This window comes from Capricornis sumatraensis, chromosome 16 (genome assembly GCF_032405125.1).
Source record: "Capricornis sumatraensis isolate serow.1 chromosome 16, serow.2, whole genome shotgun sequence".
In the NCBI taxonomy this organism is placed as follows: Eukaryota; Metazoa; Chordata; class Mammalia; order Artiodactyla; family Bovidae; genus Capricornis; species Capricornis sumatraensis.
The window spans coordinates 35,525,310-35,537,057 of record NC_091084.1 but is presented as its reverse complement, the minus strand read 5'-3'; positions in this window follow the sequence as shown (position 1 = coordinate 35,537,057).

The following is an 11,748-nucleotide window of genomic DNA, read 5'->3' as shown; positions in this document are numbered from 1 at the left end:
TTCTTTAGTTGAAGCAAATTAAAATTTCTGTGCCTTACTTCACTTTGGTTTTTGTGTGTTTTGTGTCCATATGTACCTATACGCATGGGCTTTTGTTATTTTCCTAATGGATGAAGTTGGCATGGCAGAAGCTGAGCTCTCTGCAGCAGAAGGGAAGCCTCCCGATGAATGAGGATGGTTAAATGAGAGGAGGTGCTTTCCCCAGTTTGTCTCAAACAATCACTTAATGGGCACAGGAAATTTCTGCGAAATGGGTGAATAGCGTGGGTCCATTTTATCAGCCCCTTAATGAAGTAAAGCCCACTGGCTTTTAAGAGCCAGGCAGCAAAGAAAAAGTGGTCTTTATCCTCACACACCAAATCTGTGCATCGGTAAAGTGCAGGCCCTGACAGGAATTTCAATTATTTAATCAAAAAGAAAATGAAAGAGGTCTTAAGTGTTGTGATTTGAAGACAGCCTTTTCATAGACCAATCTAGTGTGCGCTCACATTGAATATGAAGGAAAATGGGAAGGAAATTAAGGCAGCTTCGGCTTAAATCATGTGATTGCAAATAGTAAATTAGTTTCTCGATGTTTTCATTTAAGTGTTTAAGTGGAAGGTTTTATTCCTAATGTAGCGTAGTGACACAGAAGAGAACCCTCACCGACTCCAGCTTCCCCGTCTTCAGGCGGTGATGCATTTGCCCTGGGGAGGGAGAGGGAGAAAGGGAGGCTAAGATGGAGAGAGAAGGGGAAGCGGAGCCGCAGTCACGTTGAGGTGCTTTTGTTTTAAATTGCTCGCAAAGTAGCTTTCACAGCAACTCATTAATCGGGCAGATGAGTAACGTCTGTTGAAAACGTACTGAGTGAAATGCATTTAATTTGGAAGGGAAATCAGAAACTGCATTAGTCAGAGCATTTAAATGGCAGCATCATCCAGTCGCCTGTTGTTTTGTTTGATGCGGCTTCACTGAGATTGTTCTTAAGGGATAAGGGTTGGTAAAACCAGTTGGCATTGAGCTTCAGAGAAAATATGCCGCTCTGGCTTTCAAAGGCTTCTGGGTGGTTTCTCTGGGGCTTCAGCGGAACCTGCTGGTGGCATGGGTGAGGACACCCTGGGAATCTCTCGGGAAAGCACTAAATGGGTTGGGCCGAGCTGACCTCTGGCTGGTGCAACAAGTAGCTGGAGGTCATTTCTTTGCAAATGAGCATCCCTTTGTGTTTGTAATTAGCTTTGATTATTCGGCTAGGGGCCCATGGCGGTGCACGACAGAAGGTCTGGCTCTGGCTCACTCTGTGGACCAACAGTGTATGGACTTTTAATATCAAATTAGGCAATAGGGCTTGGCACCTCTGAGGATTAGACTTGCCAGCACCCTGCCTGTAGCCCACAGTGGGAGGAGAGTGGCGGTGAATGTGTCTTTAAACTCACCATTGTCTTGGTTATGCTAGGATTACTGACCTTCTTGTCTGTTTCAGTTTCAGTCATCCAAAGTCCCTCCTCCAGGAAGTATTCCTTGACTACCTCAGGCCAAGAGATTTATTTTTCCCTCCCTTGGTGTCGAGAGGACTCCTAGATAGCTTTTGGTCTCTGTTTCTGTAATGCTTTCTGGACACTGAATACTGAACATACACAACTTTTACTGTTGTCTAACTTTCTTTTTATGGTTGAATGGTATTTTTGCTCTTCTTTCTTTTTATTATGGAAATTTTCAACAACTAGAACAAAGAAAACTATAAGGAATTTCCATGTATCGCTCACTAAATTTTACTGGTTATTAGCCTTTTGTCGTATTTATTTCCTCTTCCCTGCCCTGGTCTCCAAGACTTAATTACCTTTCTCCATTATTCTAAAAGAATTTTTTATGCTTGGTATGTTCAAAGCAGGATCTAATCAAGGACCACACATCATGTTTGTGTCTTAAGTTTCCAGTCCTCATTTTATTTTTATTTTCCTCATGGCATTGTTTTGTTGAAGCAAATGGGGAATTGTCCCGTGGAATGCTGAATTGCCTGGATTTATCTCACTACTTCTATGCAGTATGGTATAGCTTACCTTTGGGTCCTTTGTATTTTCTGAAACTTAAAGTCAAATCTAAACCTGATTGGATTCAGGTTAAGCATTTGGCAGGAATACTTTATAGGTGATGACAGGTGCTTCATGTAACATCATAGCAAGGACACAGGTAATGTCTAGTTGTCTCACCATTAGGGATGTTAAAACTGATCACTGAGTTGAAGAGTTGACCGCCTGATTGCACCAATATAGAGTTATAGTTCCTTGTCTGTAGACAGCAAGTAATCTGTGGGGTGGTACTTTGGTGCCATCAAAAAAAAAATCAGTTTCCCCATTTCACAGCAAATGAGGGCCAAGAACCTTGCATTAGAAAGTTTCCTGCAGCACCTGGTTGTGTAACCGATATGGTAACAATTCAAAAGGTGATTGGTTTTGAGAGAATAAAATAAAAAACTTTATGAGAAATTCTGTATACCCTCCTGTGATACATTGGTTAAAGGGCTCAACAACTTTGGGAGTCATGAAACACTAACAATTCACTGGATGTGGAGAGACTCAGGTTTCCTAGCCTCAGCTCGGCCAACAGTTTGCTGTGTGACTTTGGGCAAATCACTTACCTTCTCTGGAACTGATGTGTAAAACCAGGAATACAAAAAGAAGAAATCTGGGACTTCTTGGCAGTCTAGTTGTTAAGACTCTGTGCTTCCAGTACAGGGGGTGATGGTTTAGAAACTAAGATTCCCACATGCTGCAGGACATAACCAGAAATAAAAAGAAATCTCTAAGTTTCTACCAACCTTAGAATTCTAAAAAATATGATGACTATTTGGACCAGGTGGTTAGAGCCTGCAGATCTTGAACCTCCTTGAATCTGCAAACCACCAGCCCCTTCTTGCACCATAGGTTTGTGGTATTTAATAAGCTTACAGGTTGTCATAGCAACCACCGCCCTCCCCATAGCTTATTATCTGATTGCCAGGTCGGCTCTCTGCCCCATTTGATAGTGAATTGGAAAGGTGACCAGGCATTGATTGACTTTCATGCCATTTTATAGAGTGGAAAACACTTGCTTCTTTCCCAAGCCAAGAAAAATCTTCCAGGCTTGATCATCTGAATGGCTCTTTCACCTATGCTCTTATTTATTCACTTACTCAATAGTTGAGACCTTACTGTGTGCCAGACATTGAACTCGATGCCTGAAAGAGCATTGGTCCTTCTTTCTGTGGAGTTTACAGTGTAAAGAGGGAGTGATGATGGTTTAGTCGCCAAGTGGTGTCTGACTCTTTGCAACCCCAGGGACTGTAGCCCACCAGGCTTCCCTGGTGTCCATGGGATTTTCCAGGCAAGAATACTGGAGCAGGTTGTAATTTCCTCCTCCAGGGGATCTTCCCGACCCAGGAATTGAACCAGGGTCTCCTGCATTGCAGGCGATCTCCTGCGTTGCAGGCAGATTCTTTACTGACTGAGCCACAAGGGAAGCCCCTAGAGAGGGAGACAAATGATTAAAGAGGCAGTTGCAATGTAGTGAGAAAACTATCATGATGTCAGAAGTATGGTAGCACAAGGGCAGGGGACCTAATCCAACTGGGGGCATCAGGGAAAGGCTTCCGGGAGGAAGTGATTTGTTTTAGCTGAAAACTGGAAGCCAGCGCCGGCATAAGAGGCGGCAAGAGCAATAAATGTTCCTGGCAGAGAGGGTAACTTAACCTACTGCCAAAGGATTTTAAGCGTGGACTAACAATCAGATTTGTACTTTTGAATCATCACATTGGCTAGTGAAGAAAGGATTGGAAAGAGTGACAGAAGAGGGACACAGAGACTATTAGCATTTAAGATCATGCCAATATCATGAGGTTTGAATGTCTTAAAAGCAGATGATGTCGTATTTACATTTTCTAAGCTACTGCTCAGAGAGGGCAATGGCACCCCACTCCAGTACTCTTGCCTGGAATATGCCATGGACGGAGGAGCCTGGTAGGCTGCAGTCCATGGGGTCGCTAAGAGTCAGACACGACTGAGCGTCTTCACTTTCACTTTTCAATTTCATGCATTGGAGAAGGAAATGGCAACCCACTCCAGTGTTCTTGCCTGGAGAATCCCAGGGACGGGGGAGCCTGGTGGGCTGCCGTCTATGGGGTTGCACAGAGTCGGACACGACTGAAGAGACTTAGGAGCAGCAGCAAGCTACTGCTGGGCTTCCCTGATAGTTTAGTTGGTAAAGAATCCTCCTGCTATGCAGGAGACTCCGGTTCAATTCCTGGGTCGAGAAGATCCTCTGGAGAAGGGATAGTCTACCAACTCCCGTATTCTTGCCTGGAGAGCAAAGAGTCAGATGCAATTGAGCAACTTTCACTTCACAAGCTACTACTATCATGGCCGACATCCACAGACCGTGACTAATAAACATTGTTGGGCTTCTGTTGTGGCTCAGTAGTAAAGAACTTGCCTGTGATGCAGGAGATCGTCTGCAATGCAGGAGACTGGGGTTCGATCCCTGGGTGGGGAAGATCCCCTGGAGGAGGAAATGGCCATCCACTCCAGTATTCTTGCCTGGGAAATCCCATGGACAGAGGAGCCTTGGCGGGCTACAGTCTGGGGGGAACTTAGCATCTAAACAACAACAACAATACAATGCTGTCAGAGAGTAAGTGCTCTAAGCTATTATCCTTAATAACAATTAACATTTTCATGCTGCTGGAGAGCTTTGAAAGATCTTTTGCATATTTTCCTCATAAAATAGTCCTACAATGGGTCTCTGAGGTAAGTGACATTATCCTCACTTTGCAGATAGAGTAACTAAGCCTCTTAAAGTTGGAAGAGTGGGATGGGAAAATTTTTCACTTCATAACTTTTATGGTTTTTCACCTGGAATGATTTGAATGTTTTTCCTATAGAAAAAATAACACATAGTCTAGTTGGAGAAACAGAACATGGCCATGAAAAGAGATAAAAACATATCAGTGTTGTAATTAGCCTCTTCTAAAAGCCCAGTGAGAGGAACATCTGCTAATACTATGGTGACTAAGTGCTGTGGACAGGGATAGTTTTCTCAGGGACAGGGGTATGAACTGGATCTAGATTTGGATGGAAATTTTCTATGTAGATGGGAGGTGATATGGATGAACCTTCCTGAAAGAGACAGATGGAAGCAAGTTTTAATAGTCAAGTTTTGTGAGGCTAAGACCTCAGAGTGCAAAAGAGGAGAGTGAAAAAGCTGGCTTAAAACTCAACATTCAAAAAACGAAGATCATGGCATCCAGTCCCATCACTTCATGGCAAATAGATGGGGAAAAAGTGGAAGCAGATCAAACCAATGCCCCCTGCTTTGCAAGGCAGATGTTAACACTGGACCTTCAGGGAAGTCCTTGATATTATTTTCTAAATTAATGTTTTTGAACTCTGTCTGGGAGAAAGTAGGATCATGAATAATGCAGCCATCCAATAAGAAGTTGTCATCTTTCTTAAAATCATCTTCAAAGTATCTTCTAGAGCTAAATAGCTATTCCCTACTTGGATCCAAGAGATGACTCCACCTTCTCAATACATTCTTTTTTTTTTTTTCTTGACAAAAAACTCTTTCTGCAATTATATAAGCCTGCTTTTGTGTAGCAACATGGTGTCAGATTCATTAATCACTCATGTCTGTGATATTGATTATTTGGGCTTGCTTTCATCAGTTAGTTGGGCCACCAACACCACTACCACCACCATCACCTCTATCTCTATCGCCAGCAGTAGCACCAGCAGCAGGGCTGCTTACTAAGCATTAACTGTGTTAATGCTTACCAAGCACTGAGCAAAATGCATTGCATATATTATCTTTTAAAAGTTTACATATAAGAAATTCTCTGGCAGTCCAGTGGTTAGGACTTGGTGCTTTTACTTTCAGGGCTCTGGTTGGATCCCTGGTCAGGAAACTAAGATCCTGCAAACTGAGTGGTATAACCCCAACCCCCCCAAAATTTGAGATATAATTGACATATATATATATATATATATATATATATATATATATTACCTTAAACAGTCTCCATTTTACAACTGAGAACAATGGGGCTTAGAGGAATTAAACAAAATTTCCATTATCATGCAGCTAGTACATAAAGGTGATGGAGCCAGATCTCTAATCTTAGTCTGCTTGACTCTAACCCTGTTCTATTTTCAACTGGCAGTGTATACCGCTCTCATCATCTTGAAGCATGTGTGTGTGTGTGTATTCATATTGCAAAGTTAAAACTTTAAAACAACCTTTCTGTTATTTTAAATTCTGGCTATTACAGGCCATGATATGAATTTTATAAATTTTATGAAGTTATAAATTGGAGGATTTATAATCCTCCAATGAGAAGAATTGGGGAGATTGTCCTCTTAAATCAAGGGGAGCAGTTTCAAGTTCCATTCCAGGTGAGAAACAGGCAGCATCTATTATTGTTTTGCTTGTCTATAGTAATGTGGTTGGAATGAACAAAGTATGGACACTGGGGTCAGATAAACCTGAGTTCAAGTCCTGGTGTACAAAGCTAAGCAGCTCTACCTAAGTGATCTTTCATTTCTTAGTATGTAAAAAGGAAGAGTTGTGATACTCAAATGAGAAGGCAGAGCAAAATGCATGATAAATAATATAAATGCAAGCAATTTACCTCATTATCCATAATGTCATCATTGAAATAGTTAAAAAGCATTCTTCAAAGACTTGAAGTGACTATATCCATATTATTCTTAATTTCTGGATGAAAGTGACGTGTGTGATCAACTTTTAGAAATCACATATTTTATATGACAATAAAGACTTGAAGAACTTTTACTAAGGAATTAAAGTTTAATGTCCCTTATAGGCAAATATCAATTAAACACAACAGTGTACTAATCTGGGTCCAGTAACTTACAGAAAAAAGCTAAAATCATAATAAAAATAATAGAGTGAATTTTGATTGGAACATTCTGGGGTTGAAGTATAATAACTTTTTTTCTTTTATATTTTAATATTAAAATTATTTTTGAATAAATATTACATCTATATGATTCTTACAGAAAAAATACAAAAGGGCATTTAGGAAGAAACCTACTTCCCATGAAGTCCCTGGCACCTCAGTTCCTAAAGGCAACTAATGCTAATACCTTCTGGAGTTCCTTTTGTTCTGGGTTTGTATAATTTAGCCATGCTGCACAAATCATATCTGTTGGATAAATTTCAATGTGCATTTGTAATTTTGACATATATTACCAAATTGTTCTCCATAGAGATTGTACGAATTTGCATTCTTTGAATCAATATATGAGAGAGATTCTTTCCTGCACAGCCTTGCCAACAGAATGAGTAATTAGATTTTTTAATTTTTTTATTCAACTCACTGTTCACTTTCATTAGTCTTATTTTTAGTAGTTATCATTATTAGCCTCTTTGAAACTGATTGACAGCCATTTATTTATATTTTCTTTTAGGTGAACTCTTTCTATCCTATGCCCGTTTTTAAGCTGTACTCATTTTTAAAAACAATATTTATTTTTATTTATTTATTTATAAATAATAAATTGGTTGTGCTGGGTCTTAGTTGTAGCACGCCTGGTCTTTGGTTGGAGCATGTGAACTCCTCATTCTAGTATAGAGGATCCAGTTCCCTGACCAGGGATCAAAACCGGGGCCTCCAGCTTTGGGAAGGTGGAGTTCTTACCACTGGGCCACCGGGGAAAGCCATTAAATTGTACTCTTGATTTTTAAAAATTGATTTGTAGGAGCTTTTTATATATAAGAAATTATCCTTGTGTCTGGGATACAAATTGCAAACACTTTCTCCCAGTTTCTTGTCTTTTTCCTTTGCTTATGATAATTTTTGTCATGCAGAATTTTTAAAAATTAATTTTTATCAGTTTTATTCTATGACTTCCAAGTTTTTATGTTATACACAGAATGATTTTTCCTATTTTAAGTTTTAAAAAACTTCCCCAATACTTTTCCTTCTGTTTTCTTTTAAGATTATGTTCTGTGTTGGTTATTGGAAGACAAACCCAATATTATTCTCTTACAGTGACAACATTTGTACCTCCCGTGTTTTTGGTTCACCTAACTTGATTGCATTGTTAATGAGAGTTTAAAGAATAAAAATCAGCTTGCTTCATGAGCAATATTCTCAAACAAAATATAAACAATCTAGCATTTTAACAAAACATACCCAATATTTAGTTCTATGAACATAGTCCTTTTCAAAAATGTTTACAAATTTCTGTACCCAATGATAGAGTTTGAAAGGATCTTATAATCTGATATTAGAAAATCACATAGTAAGTATTATGGTAGCAACTCATTATTTTTGAAACTACGCATACTAATTTTGTATTGTTGTTTAAAGTACATTGTGCTAGTAGGTGCTAAGTTTTAAATCTGACATAGAATTTAAATGGTTTAGAATGGAAGAAAAGAATACTTAAAAGGCATTTTGTAAGCTTATTAGGTTTTTTCCCCCTCTGGTAATATACTTAGTTTTGGGGTCTTGATGTCTTTTGGGGTTTTGATGAGGAAATGGTGGAATACTAATAAGACACTATTCAAACCTCATTCTTATTCTACTATATACTTTTTAGAGGATTAAGAAATGATGTGTAATTTCTTACATTTCAAACCTTTAACGTCAGGTCTTTCTTTTTTCCTGTCACTTTGTGAAGCTTGTTTCGAATTGAGAGGCCAAAGTCAGCACAGAAAACTTCAAGAGAGAAATGGAAGTTTTTAACTCTTCAGATCTTATCCTCAATGAGCAAACTGGATAGAGTTATTTCTCCTTAGGTTAGAAAAACTATGATTTAAATACCCTATCCTTGAGTGTGTTCTCATAAGAGTTCACATCCTAATTTTCAGTGTAAAAGCATTATTTGAAGATACATTTGCAGGAAGCATTTGGTGACTCTTGTTCTTTTTCTAGGCATGTCATCCACTTTGGTAGTGCTTAAAATAAAGTACTCAGAAGGTAAGTTGAAACAGACAACAAGCAATATAATACAAAATGTTATGAGTAAAGTGTGTTACTCAGATCCTTCTAAAATACGTTTCTCTCTATTTTGAAGGCCATGGGATAGGCATCTTGACTAATGGAACCAGTCTCTTCCTTTGATCATCAGCAGGGTTATCTTTTCAGGAAACCAAGTCTCGGTTCAGATGACAGTTTAAGATGAGGCTGACATGAAAGAGAGAAGGACTTTTTTTAATTATTAGCTCCCTGAGAAATATGCATTCTCTCTCTTTAGATTAATAATTCTTCAGCTGAAGCCATAAACAGGAGCTTGATCAGGTCTTGTGGGTTGAGGGGGTGCGGTGGGGATTTTTTGATCTTTATTTTTTTGCTCAGATAGTAAATAGGATCTGAATGTATGTGTCAGCCTGGCATACAGTTACAGTCTGCTGACTCTGGGTAGATCAATTTTGGTCAAATGAGAATAAAAAAATAAATGTAATGTGAGTGCATTTCTTTAATCTCCTAAGGCTTGGGGAAAGCTTGCAAAGATGGGTAGTGAGTACCCTCTCAGACAGCAGATGCTCAATAAATGCTCACAATAATAGAATATCATAGATGGATGAAGGGGAAGCATTGAGAATGTTGGAGTCTGGCTTCAACAACTTCTTTCTATTTTCTGTTTGTGAATACCTACTTTGGAAAAGGGCAAAAGGAATTATGGCAATTAACTAAGTGTGCACTGTTCAGTAGCTAACCACTAGCCACATGTGTTTAGTGAGCACTTGAAATGTGGCTAGTCTGAACTGTGAACAGAGATGTGCACTAAGTATAAAATATACACTGGATTTTGAAGATTTAGTATAATGAAAGGAATGCAAAAAAACTCAATGATACCCATATTGATTACATGTTGAATAATATTTTTTATATATTGGGGTTAAATGAAATATATTACTATTTTACCTGTCTCTTTCTACTTTTCAAATGTGACTGATAGAAAATTTTAAATTACTTATGTGGTTTGCATTATACTTTAATTAGATGATGCTTGTCTGGACTTTGGAGATAATGTAGGCAATGAAATATCTCTGCTTTTAAGGGCGAACTTGCTAGCTATGTAACTATATGATTATTCTCCTTAGGTAGACTGGTGGGAGAAGAGGGGAGAGGGAAGCCTGTTGACTCTGGAATGCCTCTTCCCTCTGACCTGAGACTTCATCATGCAGGCAGCCTCAGTCACTCAGCCCTATCCGATTCTTTCGCAACCCCATGGACTGTAGCCTGTCAGGCTCCTTTGTCCATGGAATTCTCCAGGTAAGAATGCTGGAGTGGGTGGCCATTCCCTTCTCCAGGGGATCTTCCCTACCTAGGGGTTGAATCTGTGTCTCTTGCATTGGCAGGTGGATTCTTTACTATTGAGTCATCTGGGAAGCCCACCCTGAGCCTTACCCCAAAATTGAATCTCAAGAAGGGGCTAGGCACCTTGGGGGCCTCCTTCACGCAACCTGGGAAGTAGGATGGGCCAGACCAGAGCCCCAGCATCACAGAGAAACTTGACAGCTTTCTTCACCTCCTGATTTCCCAAGAGTCTGGGTTGTAATAACTCTATCTAAGAGGAAAAAGGAAATTTTGTGGGACAAGCCCTGCCAGGACAGCCTGTGCTCATACTGGACTCAGGCCCCATAGCCCCTAGTGGGGTCCCAGCTGAGATTACCTGAGCACCCTGGGAGAAAGGTGTATCCTTAATGGAAAGGGGTGGCGATGGAGGAATCTCTCTCTCGGCCTCCACTTCCGATCCCCAATTTCCACCTCTGAGCCTCCAGGGGCCTGCGTTAGTGTGGGCAGTGGGTCCACTCTCTCAGCCACAAAGCTTTGCTTCCCAGCACTGCCTAAAGGGGAAAGGCTAGGAAAACTCCGGCAGTCTTGGAGGTCCTGCCCTTTCTCACAGCTGTCCAGTTTCCTCCCTCCATCTGTCACTTCCCAGGTTCTGTGGAGGCAGAGGAGGGAGGGCTAGACTCCTGGGGAAAAGGCCTTCAAGCGCTTCTCCGTGGGGCTGGGCTCTTGGGCAGGTGGGTCCAGTGTGAGCAGTAGAGAGAGGGGAGCGTGGGCAGGGCCTGGGGAGATAGCTTTAGCTTGGAGGGGGAACAGGGAGTATAAAATAGAAGTATATGAAGTAAAGAGGCAGTAAGGACTTCCCTGATGGCTCAGATGGTAAAACGTCTGTCTACAATGCGGGAGACCTGGGTTCAATGCCTGGGTTGGGAAGATCCCCTGGAGAAGGAAATGGCAATCCACTCCAGTACTATTGCCTGGAAAATCCCATGGACAGAGGAGCCTGGTAGGCTACAGTCCATGGGGTCGCAAAGAGTCAGACACGACTGAGTGACTTCACTTTCACTTTCTTTCAAGGACTGAGCAGGCTGCTTACCTCACCCTCTCCCTTCCCTCCTTGGATCCTGCGAACATCCAAGGAGGGGTGTAAGGTTGAATTCTGAGACAGGGTTTGCAGTACCATGGCTCCAAGGTAACTGCTATTCAACAGAGTGTTTTACTGCCCCTACTCCCAAGGGACTTTCAGAAATCTTGTCGTTTCTGAGGCTGAAGTTAGTCCCCACCCCCAAGTGAAGCTGAAATCCCACCCTCAAGGGTGGATGTGAGTCTGCTCTGTGTAGGGATGCAGTGTAGGTGTGCTGACCCAAAGGCTCTTTACAGGGGCTACTGCTGTTTGTATATGCACCATTCCCTCAATGGCCACTCTGCCTCTAGAGTCTCAGGAGACAAGATGCCTCAGCTCTCACTGGGAGCTG